Genomic DNA, 16,031 nt, shown 5'->3' with positions numbered 1-16,031 from the left:
CTAATTTACCAAGAAAACTGAAGGTTAGCTGTTATCACAAACTCAGATTCACTGAGTACCAAAACTTGCAGTAGGAGTTGTTGAACAGAAAATATGGCAGAAAGCTGAATTAATCACCAATTTAAAATAAATAAAGTATGGCATACTTTAGCTGTTTACAAGGTGTTAAAATTACTTTCCAATACACATTTATGGACTTTTTGTGCACCTAGACAGCTAGTAGAAGGCTAACCCATTTCTCAGGCAGGAAATATACATATGTATGTATATATATATATACACATATATATGTATAGGTTCCCTTCACAGTAACATCACCCTGCAGGGGCATAATAAGAACAGTCAGTAGTGAGATAAGATTGACAAGAGAAAGGCCCTTAGAGCAGTCATCTTCTAAACTAGGTAGAAGAATAGAAATTCCTAATTTCAATCAGTGGCTGACATTTGATTTCTTAGCACATTTAATTTCTTTGCCTCTTAGACAAGTAGGAAGTGGAGTTTTTTTCCCTTTTTCTTTTCATATCTTTTCATGAGCTTTATTACCAGCCCTGAGAAAATCTATCTTGTTAGCAAAACAACAAAGCTTCAACAAAATAAAATCACCAATCAGAGAAAACTAAGCAAAAAGATTTTTGGAGGGGATTTCTTTTTTTTTTTTTTTTTTTTTTAAATACATAACAGAATCATTGAGCATATTTACAAAATGTGGCAACAACTGTTGTTTTTTCGATTCTGGTCAGGGAATGAGCTTGAGAAGTATTAGCTGATCTACAAACACAAAAATATTAAACTGAAAGGCCAGTGAATTATATTGAAAATATAGATGAAGTATTATCTCTCTTAACTGACTTGTAAGTAGCTGTAAATATACTGCTGTTGTTAGTTGTTAAAATATATTGTTACTAAAACACCATCTTGTAAAAACAGAAAAAAAAACCAAACAGTCTTCTACTAAAGATTTTTCATAGCCCTTCCCGAGAAGGCACAGAATGTACTGTAACAAATATTTAATTTAAATTTATATACATCCGTAAATATTTAAATTCTTCAGTGTTAACTATCAATATTTGGATATTATGTAGATCGGTCTATCCTGAAGCAGGTAAGATAAAAGACAAAGGTGCAGAGTCTTTGATATCTTAATGTAGAGACAAAACGCATTGGCAGATTGGCACCTGAAGTGCGGGTTGGATAGGCATTTCCCTGTGCTTCCTGCAGACCAGCCATGCATGCTGACCTTCAAAAGACAAAAGTTGAGATCCATAGATATGGGGCTGATGCAGAAAAGTAGCTTGTGACATGGCATTTAAAATCTTACAAAGCTCTTACTACCAATCCTTTGTTGCATCTCTGGATACCTCGACTCACCTCTTCGCAGCGGATAGAAAGAAACAAAAGGGCAATAGAAGCCCAGCAGTACTGTTTATAGCAGTGATATATGACAAGCAGCCAGTGGGTTAGTGGGCCTGCCCACAGCCTGCCCACAGGTTTGATTTGCTGTCAGCCTAGGGAGCACATGAGCAATGGGCTTCTCATGTCTGCCCATACAGTCCTCCTGCAGAGCAGCCGTTGTTTTCTCTCAACCTAGCACTGAGATGAGGAGTGATTGTCATGGAGCATGCAACAAGATATGTGTGCAGACAGATGGGCTCCCACATATTTTGTACCCCAGACAGCTCCCAAGACCAGAAAGCATGCACAATAGCCATGTATTCCTTGAGACAGCCCCTCAGGGCTATGTTTAGTATCAGGATGAGCAGATGGGCTGCTCACCCTGCATGTGGATACACTGAGTTCCCTCAGTGAGAAAATAAAGCATAATTTGTCTAGACAGGGTTTATATGGAAGCAGGGAAGATCCTTCTGAAAGAGTTGCTTGGGCTTACACATTTTATATTTCTGTATTTAGAGGAGAGGGAGAGGGAAGGGAAGGGGAGAAGGGAAGAGGACTCTGCTGGTGGCAACTGGCTGTGTCCCAGTGAGTGACTGTGAACTGCTTCAGCCCCATGCTTCCACAGTCAGCAGGAACCCATCAACATCAGTGCTAGCAGTGGTGGTAAGGACCCTGGAGTAACCTTAGGAGGAAAGATCAGAGAGAATCACATGAGAACCACTGGAGTACAGACTGCAATCCCTTCAGTTAGGGGCTGGAGCTACAAAATTTTTCAGATTGTTTCTTTCATTTTTTAAATCAAAAGTACTACTTGCATCTGAATAGCATCAAGCTTTCAACGGTTCCAAAGGAAGAAGCTGCTTTTTTTTTCACATACTGAATGCAGTTAAAATAAATGCTGTTTTTGTCTCAAGGTAAAGCATGACAATTCTTGCTTTTTTAAGCAAAAGTCATGACATTTTATTATAACTGAACATGCTGAGCTAAGCAGATGTAGATGCATATAACAAGAATACAAAAGTGGAGCGTGTCAGAGGTAGAAAAGATGATACCATAGCAGATTTCATGTGTGTGTGTACATATTCGGACTTTAAAATGCAAAATTGTGAAGTGCTAAGCACTAAAACCTATCCAGGACAAAGATAATATTCCCATGCATAAGATTATAGGTCAAGTGATGGGTTGTTTTATGATTTTTTGTTTGTTGAATGATTATACTGTTATTCCATTTAGATTTTAGGAATGCTTACCTGAAGGATATTATTAGGTCTCTATAAGTAGGAGAAGTAGGAAGCTTCAACTATGTTTGCTGGACATGTGGTGATAATATTTTCCAATGATGAGCACTACAGAAATATTTATTAAATTCAGTGAATTAGATTAAACAAAGTAGCACCCCTAACACAGTGCAATAATTAAATAGGCTCTATTACAAAAGACTCTTGGAAAGATATAACCATTTCATCTGATGATTAAATTATGTAGATACTACCATCACATATAAAATGTGGTAAAGTCCAGCTTTCACTACACACAGGATAATATAACAAGCAGATCAAATTCTTCTAATGCTTTTTGTCTTTGCTAGGATTAAAGTGCACTTTGTAAGCAATATAAGCAACTTGACTTCATAACTGTGCTTGGGTCACCTGCCTGACTCCTCCAAGGGGGGGTAGGTTGCCTCAGATAGTTTACACGTTATTGTCAGGGAGATATCTTTACACATTTCCATTTATTTATATACACCTGCATAGCTTCATTGGGACTGTGTCCTTTTGCAGACATCAGTAATTTATTTTCTTCTGCTTTCTCTGAGTACATTTTTCTCCTCTTACTTTCAGTCACTATGAAGGTTTTGTAAATTATCCTTGGCAATATGAAATGTGAGCAAGACCTATTTCTTGGTAGAATGAGTAGAGCCACAAATGTTGAATTTTTTTTTTTGTAGACATACAAGACTCCTAACTAGTTAATTAAGGGTCCCTCTATTTTTAATAATTTTTAATAATTTTATTTACTTTTATTTTGATGCTGCGTTATTTATTAAAAGATAGCTCAACAATTTTATGTGGCAATCTAAAAAAACAAAAAAAGAGCAAATACATATAGGGGTATGTGTCAAGCCATTAGATAACCTGCGTCTTCTTTTGCCTTCTAGGCAATAGTGTTAAGCCTGCTGTAGATAGGCAGGAAAATAATTTCTACACTATTTCTTTCAATTCGGATATCTTCTGTTTGCCATTTGAGATAAAGATAATGAGAAAGAAAATTCCTTTTGCAGAAAGAAAACAAAATACGCTCACTTTTTTTTTTTTTGCCTTTGTTGGAGTCTTTCTAAGTATGCTCTTTCAGTAGCATAGACTCTTATACTACAGATATCTTATGGATATGAATGCATTTTCCTAGGTTCATATGTTTCTGCAACAAGAAAAGGTGATGAAAGTGTTTCATATTAGAAGATCAAATGCTGTTGAAACAAAAAATATGGCTGCTGATCCAAAAAGAACAGGGATTGTAGCTATCACTGTGAGTACATACGTGCAGTGAGAAGGACATATTTGCTACAGTGCTGTAAGAGACCTCAAAGTAGACTAATCTGCATATCATCAGCAATCATGAATATATGAATACTCCATGTAAGAAGTAATAAAAGGGTATTTTCATATTAATGACACAGTAAGGTTGTTAAACATACTGTGATAAAAACAAGAAGTATTTGACTATTTGAAATGGTTTCAAACCAAAAATTTCATTGGGTGTAAGGAAGAGATTTTTTTACAATAAGAGTAATGAGGCACTAGTGCTGGTTGCCCAGAGAGGTGATGGATGCCCTGTCCCTGGAGATATTCAAGGTCAGACTTGATGGAACTCTGAGCACCTAATGGAGTTGCAGGTGTCCCTGTTCTGGGTAGTAGAGTATGACTTTTAAGGCTCCCTTCCAACTTGAACAATTCTGTGATTCTGCGATTTTGTTGCTGTCAGTTATACAAGTATGATCTCATGGTATAATTTTAGCAATGATTTATCAATCTCTGTTTAAATGAGTATGATGTTAACACACTCACCTCGAAGTCTAAATTTTAGCAAAATGGTTAAAGCTTAGAATAGAAATGGTCACACAACTCAAAATAAGCCATCCTTTCTACAATCTCCATTTCCAAATCATGTGTTGTTTCAGCCCATTCTCAGATATGGAAAGTTTTATGAAACCAAACCCGGCACAGTGATTTTCTGTTCTTTCAGATAAACAAATTCTTCACCACCTACCTGTCATCACAGGAGACAGTAGCAGACTGGACCAGGAGGGATTACACCAGCCAACCCAAGTGACGGGACCTGCTCACGTTTGCATGAGGATCTCCTGGTATCTCCTGGTATCAAGGCACTGTCTAAAATATAAATAATCAACTATAAGATTGTTCTGAATCCTAAACAACTGAAGATTCCATCCTTACTTTTTATTGTTAGAATGCTGCTTAGAAATGTGTAGCTTAGATTGAGTCAGGTTCCCATCTCTGATCAATACTTAAATTTATCTCAGTGTAATTTATTTGAGCAATTCAGTATTTCGTATGTAGAATTACAAATGCTAATCAGAATAACTCTTGGTAGTCATGTCAGAGAACAATTAACATAGTTTAAAGCTTGGAGTAACGAAAAAGTCCACAGAAGGGAAGAATGAGATGTAGACATGTTCCTCTGAAATGTCTTAAGACTTCCAGGACAACTGTTACAATTTTTATTTTTCATTTGTGGAGAAACAGCAGGAGTTGGCTCAGAGAATCTTGCAAAGTAATTGGAGAAAACAATTTGGCTTAGAGTTTATAGCAGAAATAAAATACACTTGGTTAAAATATTTTTCAATCAAAAATATGGAATGTTTTGTTGCCAACAGAGTAAACCAAAATTGATGAAAACTGGCACAGGAGACAGGATGAAAAAGTGCACAAGGAAAGATGAAAGACAGGAAAACCAAGAAGCACTGCCTAGACCCTAACAATGTGAGAAAGCTGCAAAAGAAAAGGTAATTTACCCATTGCCATGATGCTGGATGGAAATAGGACTGAGACTGCTAAACCCTTCCCTGTTCCAGAAGAATAAAGTACTTGAGTAAGACATGGGTATCCAAAATACCAGCCTTCCTGAAAATTTGAAAATAACTGAATCTTTTAGTAGATGCTGCTGAGTGCATGGATTTCACCTTGCCATACCACTTACAGTTAACTTTTTTTAGCTGAACAAAGTGACACTTAACAAGCACTGTTTCATATTTCCCTGACACTCCTACAAGGCTTTGCTGCCCTTAGAATTATTGCTTCAGAAGGCTTTGTCTTCTTAAACTGATATTGAAATTAATTGAAATTGAAACATCCTGAAGATGAGTGAGTAAATTAATCTTCTCTAACATAAAACAAAACAAAACAAAACAAAAACCACCATTATACTAAAGTATATGTAGTAAAGATAATAATATTTAATTATTCTAATGACAGGATACCTCCATTACATTACTTTGATTATTGAAGTCCTTGTCATTGATAGATCATTGGCTTATGAAAGTGAAAAGGAGCTGTGTAAAGTGTGTGTAGTGAATTCAGATGGACGTGTTTATTACTAATTCTTTCTGACGCTTTGTTAAGGCGCTACTAAACAAACATCTCATGAAGATATTTTCCTCAAGCATGGAGAAATCGGTGGTTGATTCCTCCAGACTTTTGGAGGTTGCTGTTCTTGTGTGCTATTCCATCTGTTTCTTTCATGAGGTCAAACAAAGATGTAGCCAGAGGCAGACAGAAATCTCCCTTGCTGTCCACAAAGGACAGATGTCTGCTCACCAGTGCCATTCTGACCTTTCTGTTCACCTACGCAGCATTGGGACAGCTGAAAGAACCTTAATTCCTGATGCAAAATACAACAGAGAAACGTGCTTTATTTTTTTCTACCTGATAGTGACTTCCAAAGCTATGATGATTATAAACTTTTTTTTTTTTCCAAATCAAACATCGATTTATTCCAGGAACAAAATGACTTACAATGCGTTTTAGTGTTTTTGCAACTCTTCATCATTTTATATTTATATATTTTGTACAAGGGATTTGTTTAGGGCTGGATTTGCTCTTTTTATGGTTTCTGTATTCTGCTGCAAGCCACATGGTGTCAGGCAGTGGTCCACACATTTATACAGACACTGAATATGGTTATCTTTCTGTATCTAATGAGACAGTGAGCACTGTTGTGCATATTCACAAGGGAAAATAGGTCCTGCATTAAAATGTCATTTATCATAATATTAATTCAGATGAATGCTTGAAGATGTCTAAGAAGGTTTCAGCAGCAGCAAGAAGAGAGAAGGCACAGAAAAAATCACCAGAAATTCCTCCAGAAAATTGCTTCTTATACTGTCCTCTAGCTTAGCTTAACCCTGAAGTGCAGGTTGACCTGAATTCAGCTAGGAGAAATGTCATTTTGACTTAGTCCAAACAGAAATCATCCTGCCTGCTACCCACACCCAGCTGAGCTGTGCAGTCTGGAGGTATGGGTGGGTGGCAAACCATGGAGGCCTCTGCAAGGAAGTGGCACTTGCAGATAATCCCTTGTGAATACTCATACAAGAACTGTGGAGTGGTGCTGATGACAGATGTGGACAACGGGCTTTCTCAGCATGTGACAGCCTGTCTGCATTCAGTGAGCCAAGCTCCAGCCTTCCCCACACATACTGCTGATCTCAGCTGAGTGTTGAAGTGCTGTTTTGGGTGGGAGAGGTGTAGATGTGCTGCAGAATGATTTCTGTAGCAGTGAATTTACTAATGCACAGAATAGACTCCTTTTACAACAGTGTACTCAATATTTCTGACAAAATGCTGCCAGTTTCTTGATAGTTGAGCCATCAAGTTTTGGACAAAATAATTGCTGGCAATATTTTGTGATTACTCATTGCTTTCCACCTGCCTCTGAAAGAGTGAATTAATTAAGATTCTCAGCAGCCATGTGAAGTAAGTGTTACATTAATTAAAACATGCATGGCTCTAGAGAACCTACTGTACATCCAAGAAATCATATTTTAGTCAAATAAAATGCAAGTCAGCTTTCTGGTACAGCAGTAAAACCAAATGAGAAATGCATCTGTGTACCAAACTGTTACAGTGCTCAAAATGAAAGGCAGATGAACACATTTGATGGGCTCTGCTCCACATTGTTGTTTTCCATTGGAAATCCATATCAATAACTAGACAATAGAAACAGCAACCCAGATAGAACTGCAAACCTCTGAGTAATTATGGGGAATAAGGCTTTAGGTCCACATAGGGTTTTCTCTTTGAAACTGGTTAATCAGTCTTTCCTAATTTAAGGATAAATATATATATATGTCACATGGAGAATGAATTTTACAAGATGTCACTTTATTCTTTGGTTTAAAATTATTGTTTCTGCAATAGGTGGACTGATTAGTCTTGGCGATTGTCGGATGAGGGTCATTACAGAGGAGAAGTACTTAAGCAATCTTTGTGACTGTGGATCAGATATCTTTATTAATTTGTATTGCATCCTTGCTAAATGGTGTAAGCCAGCTGAGTAACCTGCCAAGAGAATTCTTCAGAGAGGAAAATGCTGTTTTATACCACTTTCCTCAGATATTTTGGGTTAGTATCACACTGAGCAGTATTACATGAACCCAACAGATCTGAGATGGAAGATGTGGAAGATACCATTTACTTAGAGACCTGTGATTCAGAAGTGTTAGCACGAATATCCATCCAGCCTGTAGCACCAAGAAAGGAAAAGAAAACCAACACAGAGCATTCCTCTGTCCTGCAGTTATACTGGGACTTTAATGTTGATGATGCTTAGGTGCTTAGTGAAGATGCTGCCACTGCTAATATTGGGAGGCATACACACGAGGTTTTTCTCACAAACACTGACTAGCAGTGTGGTTGCACTTAAGTGGAAGCTGACACAGTCTGTAGGTGTCCCACATAAACATGGGCATGTTGATCCATCTTTGTTCTGGACATCCAGAACATCCTGCAGTCTCGAACGGGAGCAGGATCTCCTCGGCCTCCAGAGCTACGTAGCTCATGTAGCTTAGGTTCCTTGGTGTGAAGTCATTTTTAGTTTTTCTAAAAATCTTCTGGATGATTTCTATATTTGCCAGTGTACAGACGAATGTCTCAAAGTCAGATAATCAGGCACTGCTTTTAGACTTTTCATGTTGGAATTGCTTTCCACCCGCTTATGATATCTCTGCACATAATCATGTGTACACTAACTGCAATTCCAACATGAAAAGTCTAAAAAATAAACATTGAAGCAGTTCCATGTGATCCCTACTTGCAGCTATTTGTGCACGTATTTTAAATATAGTTGAAAATTTTCTTAGTAAATTTGTTTCACAGACTGCAATCTTCATTTCAGGGATACATTATACATCAACTTATTTCCAGCAATATGAAATTCACATTAATTTTGCTGGAAAAAAAATATTTTTTCTATGCATAATTAACTCCTTGAGCAGCTGTTGACATTGCTCCTTTGATGAAAAATATATAAATACAGCTCATTACAAATGACAAACCATTCAATCTAATTCTTTATTTGCCACCACTGAGTGGGTTTCTCATGGATACTTTCAAGTCTGAAGAAAAAAATAACAAAGGCAATAAAGAACATTTTGTCACAAATAAGAAACAAATTAAATGCCTTGTGAAAAATTGTCTTTAAATATCTATGTACCATAAGCAAGCAAGGAAATGTGTGTTTCTTAGATAAACTTTACCTTTTTACTCTTCATCATAATACTCCCCAACGTGATTTAACACATTAAACTTTTTAAATCTGCCAGCTAAAATTTGGTATGACAGACTGTAGGACTGAATCAGACAGAATATTTTATTTCAGTTAAAATGAAAAGGCAAAGACATCCCTAAAGAAAGCAAACAAGCCAAAAGAAGAGTGAATGAGAGCGCTGAAACAGCACCAAGAAAGGAATAAACAGAGAAAGGTAGAGAGTAATCACTGTGCTTGGAGAGATCAGTGGGATTGAAATGATGGAGAAGGTACGTGGGCAACCAGAGTTATGTGGATGAGAGCACATGACCAGAGGAGGTTGGTACTCATGGATGGCTTGGTGCTAGCACCCGCTTGCAGAGATGCTGCTGGCAGATTGTCCAGCACAACCACGCATTTTTCTTTCTAACGCCTTGTTTTCCTTTATTCTTTCAAAATCTTTGTTTTCTGTCTGGCATTCTCTTGTTATAACTTTCTATGCAAAGGGTATTTCTTTAAATATTTCATCAAAATAAAAGGGCTGCTGTGCTCAGGAGACAAGGGTTGGGAATTCTTGCTTTACTGCTGAGTAAGTGAGTAACTGAGTATATAATAACTTTGTCTTCTGCAGAGAATCAGTTTTTCCGCATTGAATTACAAGGCTCATGCTAGATCAGAGGAACAAGGCTTGTGAAAACCTTGGAGAACATTCCCTATGAGGAATGACTAAAGGAACTGGGGCTGTTTTGTCTGGGGAAGAGGAGGCTCAGGGGAGACATTACTGCTCTCTTCAAATATCTGAAAAGTGGTTGCAGTGAGAGCCGGGTTGGTCTCTTCTCAGTGGCGACAGGATGAAGGGAAATGTCCTCAAGTTGCACCAGAGTATGTTCAGGTTAGATTTTAGGAAACACTTCTTTATGTAAGGGTGGTTTACCACTGGAACATGCTCTTCAGGGAGGTGGTTGAGTCACCATCCCTGACTGTGTTTAAAAACTGTTTGGATGCAATGCTTAGGGATGTGATTTAGTGGAGGGTTGTTAGAGTTAGGGTAGGTTGCGGTTGGACTTCATGATCTTTTATGTCTTTTCCAATCTGAACTATTCTGTGATTCTATGATAATATGATAGTTGATCTCTTCACAAACTACCCCGTTTTTTAATACTGTCCACCCCAGGACCAGGTGAACGTGTAAAATGCTCTGGCATCCCCTTCTGACCTCCTAGCCCACAAGCAATAAACATGGTAACCAAAGTATTGCAATGTTCTGGTTGTATCTCATGTAGTGCATATCTTGGCAACATGAGAGTCCTCCTCTTTGTTTCCTTGCAATTTTGCTGAAAGCAGACTTCCAGAAACAGAGGGAAAGAAGACATTTTTAATCTTTCATTTGCAGTACATCAGCTATACAGAGGTTCTCTGGCTTCTAAAGATTGCATGAATTCTGAAAGGTCAAATTTTTGAAGTGGTAAATAGCTTTGTGTTTGTGTATGCTATGCTTAAAGACTTAAAATCAATAAAGAAAATGCCAGGCTGAGCTGACTCTATCATTTCTACCATCCTGTGCAAGGATTGCACCATTTCCAACAAACAAAACAACTAAAGGCAGCCATGAGTTATTGCACAACAATGTGCCCCAACATCCTCCCGTACATCTGTCCAGCCCAGTAATGCTTTGCCATTTAGTGGATGGAAATGGATCACAAACCATCAGCAATGCCTTCACACTGCTTTCTGGGGCTTTACAGTGTTCCCTGTAAAGAGGATTGAAGAGGACTGGAGAGAATTGTTCAGATAGATGTTAAAATGTTTTTCACATTTATTTTCACAGAGAATCTATTTCACTTCTACTCCCTGCTGTAAAAAATCTGCCTTCTTAACTGCCTAAGAGGCAAACCTATAGTTTTGGAACTACAACAGTTCCTTAAATAAAAAGACTTTGATTATGTCTTTGATTGGCACAGAACAAGAAGTTATCACTGTCTGACATTGAGTCATCTGTGATCAGTGATGAGACAGATAAGTTGGTTGTGTAAGATAAATTTGTGGTTAACAACTGTATTTTAAGAAGTGGCTGTTTACTGATACTTGCATACCTGCTACCTGAAATAAGCTCACATCAGAACCCAACAAGAACAAACAATGTGCACATTTTACATGTTAGACCACTTAGGTGTAACTAAGATATCATCTCTATTACCCGCAGACCACTTCCGTGCCACAGATAGCACAGATGAGCTGTTCTGCTTGGTGGAAAATGCCATAAGTCATGCCCAAGTTCAGTGAGCTGGTAATGAGGGATTGGGTATAATGGTTGCAATTTCAGCAGTGGCTTCATTTTTTTTCCCTCTCAGTCTTTTTCTTTCTGGGTTGAATTCTCAGTATGGCCTGTGATTTGTGAGTTAGAACATGTAAATAACTGCATGTGCAGCAAAAGTGTGTGCAAATCTGACCTGGAATCTTCAGTGCTCAACTAAAAAAAATATAAAAAATAATGTCTAAGTTTCACAGGTTTCTCCAGAATTTATCATATGCAAGCAGGTAACTAGATATCAAGTTACTGTTGCTTGCATCTGTCAATTAAAAAGTTCAAATGCAAGAGAGATCCCAGAAAATATGACATTGTGCTCACAGCTCTGAAAATCTGCCTGCCAGTGCATGTTGTACTCACCATCTGGCTTCTGTGCTAAAGACGGTTTTGCAAGCCCTCAAGAATCAGTTTTGTTTGGGCTCGTGCAGGATCCTGTGCAGCAGATGGTACTTCCATGGAACTTGGCTCTCAGTGGCCACAAACTGCTGTGCATTTGATCTGTGCTGTAAGAATGCCTGTCATTTAAGGTAGCTCCTGCTTACCTGTACAGTTTCCCCCTCTTGATATGCTAAAGCTCCCTCTGTCATGCATACTGAATAAATGCACATATGAACTTCTAAAAAAGCTGCTGTTAAAAAGTACACCATAAAAGCAACTGAGAAAAATCAAGCCCAGAAACAGTAAATACATCATAAATCTCATATTGAAGTTATAAATGAAAAGAAAGCAAAGTCAAAATGATATTAAATATTACTATATATTAGGAAATTTCTTACTGTTCTTAAGTGTCTTTGACAACTCAAGGTATACTGAAAGTATCCTTCATATGGATACTTCATATTCATATCCTTCATAAAACAGAGATAGGGAATAAAATCATCACCCAAAGGAAAAATGTGGTATTGCAGATGGAAAATCATGGTACAGCAGGACCACAAAACCTTTACTTTCCAGGATTCCAGATAATCACTGGGAAATATTTTCATGTTTCTGTTGACAATTATAGTTTCTCCTTAAGAAAAACTGTTCATGCTACTTTACATTCACTGATAGATATTTAATTACTTGTTTACACATCTGAGTTCTGTCAAGATAGCATGGATCTTTAATCATCAAAGCAAAGTGAATGTAGGGATAAATTTTAAAGACTGTCCCCATAGCATCTTCATTTCCATTTGGTGTTTTATTTCTTTCTGCTACCATGCACTATGTTCCCAGGAAGTACTGCTGATACAGACTTGGTACAACGCTATCAAAAAAGTTTCACCTTTTAGTAGCTATAAGTCAAGAGAGGAATAGGTAAGCTCGTGGAATATGATAATAAATGCTCCAGAAGTACATTTCACCTGTTAGACAGAAGTGAGATTGCTTGCATCTTCTCACCTATAGATAGATACAGGCAGCAGCTTTTTAAAGAGAAATTCATGTGAGGCTGAAAATAAGCCCACTGAGCATTGCTAAGTTATCCACCAGCTAGTCTGGAGTGTTACAGATCCAAGGTTTGCATATTTCCCAGCGTGTGACATGGACTATGTGTAGATGTAGTTGCCCAGGAAGAAGGGGCAGTGCCAATCAGAAACTTCTCCATCTGCCTCTGTTGCCAGCTGATGGTTGGATAAGATGGTCTTAGAGGTCTTTTCCAATCTGAATGATTCTATGATTCTATGACCCTGCAGCAGCCGGAGCAAAAGCAATGCCACTGTCAGCTACCTATTGCTTTCCTATGGTAGCTCTGGTAGCTCTGGTAGTTTAAATACATCTGTATTTTATACTACATTTTCCTAGAAATTCCCTCTACCTACTACCCAATCTCTAACTTCTTTCCCTGCCCTTTTTAATTCCTTATTTGTCAGCTCACTACAGATGCATTACTTTCTAGTTTCATTGCTCTCCACTCTTCTTCATAACACTTATAGCTCTGTTTGATTCTCTCCTCCTCACCTAGAAGAGTAATGATATCTGAAACTGAGCTTCACTAACTGAATCTCAAATTGAGGCAAAAGGCATTTGGCTACTTCATAGCGTGTTGTAAAAGGATTTTTTCACAATCTCTCATTAAAAAAACAAAACCACAAATCATTTCCTGAGACTATTATCTGTCATTCCCAAGCTAATTCAGAAAATGCCTTCTTTTTAAATTCCAATCTGTAAAATGCTCCTGAGGGAACAATGTCCAAAGGCACTGTAGCAGAACAGCCAATGATGAATAAAGGCACTACATTTCATTTCTTGTGATGAGAAGTGGGCTGTCTGACTTTGTTTCAGTGATAAAACAATCTTTAGGCTGCAATGTTTCTTTTATTCTAGAGTTGCATAGGTTAATTTTGAAATATAGAACTTCATGTTTTTCAGTATTATGCCAGTAATTCTCAAAATAATTAACCCATCAATGATAAATTTAAAAATTACCAACAATCAGTACTCATCTAAGCATATAGTATAGTTGTGGAGCTGTGCATTACCCTGAAGGCAGTTCTCACTTTCACTTTGGTAACTCCTTGCTGGAGGTTATGTCAAATTTTTGTGAGAACTGTGGCTCTGAAGAAGAACTGATTTATATGTGAAATATATTTATGTATGTACCTGCTCTCTTATGTTAAAAAAAAAAGAAGAAAAAAGAGAAAGAAATTTTTTCTACTAATGTTGTCACATTTCAGGGAAATTAATATGACTCCTTTTTAACCTTTTCATATGTCATTAGCATAATGAAATAAAACTCAGTTGTGGCTTACACAAAAATACATTGAGAAATCATGACGAAAACCTTCATTTCCAACATTTCAGACATTTAATGAGTCAGTAACTGTTCTTCTTTCTCAGATCAAATGCCATCCACATGGAGTCAGAGAAATATAAATTATAGAGAAACTTCAAAATAAGAAAGATCTGACATTAAAAAGCTTACTCAAATGCCACAGCACAAAGGCAAAATATCTAAGATGTGCAAGTTCCACAGCAAAGAGAAAGTTCAAAAATCATACCATGCTTACTTAAAGCAACCCACTACAAAACACAGTTTTGTACCAACTACTACTCTTCAAGAAAAAAAATCACTTAAAGTTTCTAGTTATGACCTTAGTACCAGCACAGCGGTTTTACTAAATACATGTGCTTCTCTGGGAATATATTGGAAAATCTATTCATTTATAATTGCATTTCCATTCTTAAGGATCCTTTATTGATAATGTCATTTCCAATTTACCTTCTCTAAACTACAACTGCAAGAAGCATGTAACAGTAAGCTGAAATTAATAATGACTGGATTCCCAGGGGGCAGTCACACTGAACACCTCTCAGCAGGTTCAGAAAAGACAGACAAGGTGTAACCTTAGCACATAGAGAAATATAGTCCTGTCATACCACCGAAGGCTTGTCCATCTGCCACATGGTGCTGTCTGGTCTCCAAGCAGGAGCTTCTCATTCAGATGTGTTCTGCAATGGAGTTAGCTTTCCCTCTGAATACTCTGCAGCAATGGGAGTAGCAGCTGCACTGGCCTCCAATCTGCTGCCTCACCACTTACCAGTCTTCTATCAAACCCTTGCTATAACTGGAGAACCTGGGAGTAAAGGATGGGAGGAGCATGAGGTGGGAGTGAAGTGCTCTGAAGTCCCCCATTCCCAACCTAAAGGAGGTGTGCACTGAGAAATGAAGAGGCTGAGTTCTCTCAGTACTGAAGTATATGAGAACAGAGAACTTCTTCTTCATCACCCCTAGTGCAGAAAGTGACAGAAAAGTGATAAATATCCTGTGAAACATGGAGTGTGTTTTTGATGGGAGAGCTTCCTTCACAGAATCCTAGGCTGGCTGAGGCCAGAAGCACACCAGAACACCATCAGGCTCAGCCCCTGCTCCTGCAGGGAAACCCAGAGCAGATTGCCCTGGCCTGTCCAGGTGGTTTTTGGAGATCTCCAGTGAGACTCCACAGCCTTTGAGAGATCTTTTCCATTTCTGTCATGGCAAAGGCAGTCTGTTCCTTGAACCTGTCTGCACGCAGCCAGGGGTGTTTCTCCTGGTGACATCAGGCCAGGAGCCACTCATCACATAGCATCTCCCACTGTTGCCTTGTCTCAAGGATAGGCCAAAGCAACTTTACCTCAGGACCTAAGATGAAGGCTCTGACTTCTGCCCTTGCTGATGTACCAGTCACAGATGAGGCAGTTAGCTTTCATGTCACTGTTTGGCAGCAAAGGAAAGGAATAAGAATTATCATTAATTTTCTCTATTTTTGAGGGATAAAAGACAGGCTCAGAGCTATTTCTCCTGTCCACCTCGTGAGGTCAGTGGTTATGTGGTTGAAGGGTACCTGTAAATGTGATGGCTGCCAAGATTCATCTAGCGGCAATAGGCCTTTCCTTCCTGCTTTCTTTCATAAATGTACTTTAAGTTAGGATGAATGTAATCACAGAAGAAGGGGATCATGGATGCAGAAAAAGAGGAGCAGCAGATGGCCTCGTGGTTTGCTCCTTTATCTGAAATGGAGGTGATTAGCTGTTCTGAGGTATGCAGAGAACACAGAGAGAAGAAAGGTAAACTCAGGAAACTGTACCCAATTGAGGTTCTGTAGAT

This window comes from Tetrao urogallus, assembly GCF_951394365.1.
Source record: "Tetrao urogallus genome assembly, chromosome: Z".
Taxonomy (NCBI): Eukaryota; Metazoa; Chordata; class Aves; order Galliformes; family Phasianidae; genus Tetrao; species Tetrao urogallus.
This window is presented reverse-complemented; position numbering follows the sequence as displayed.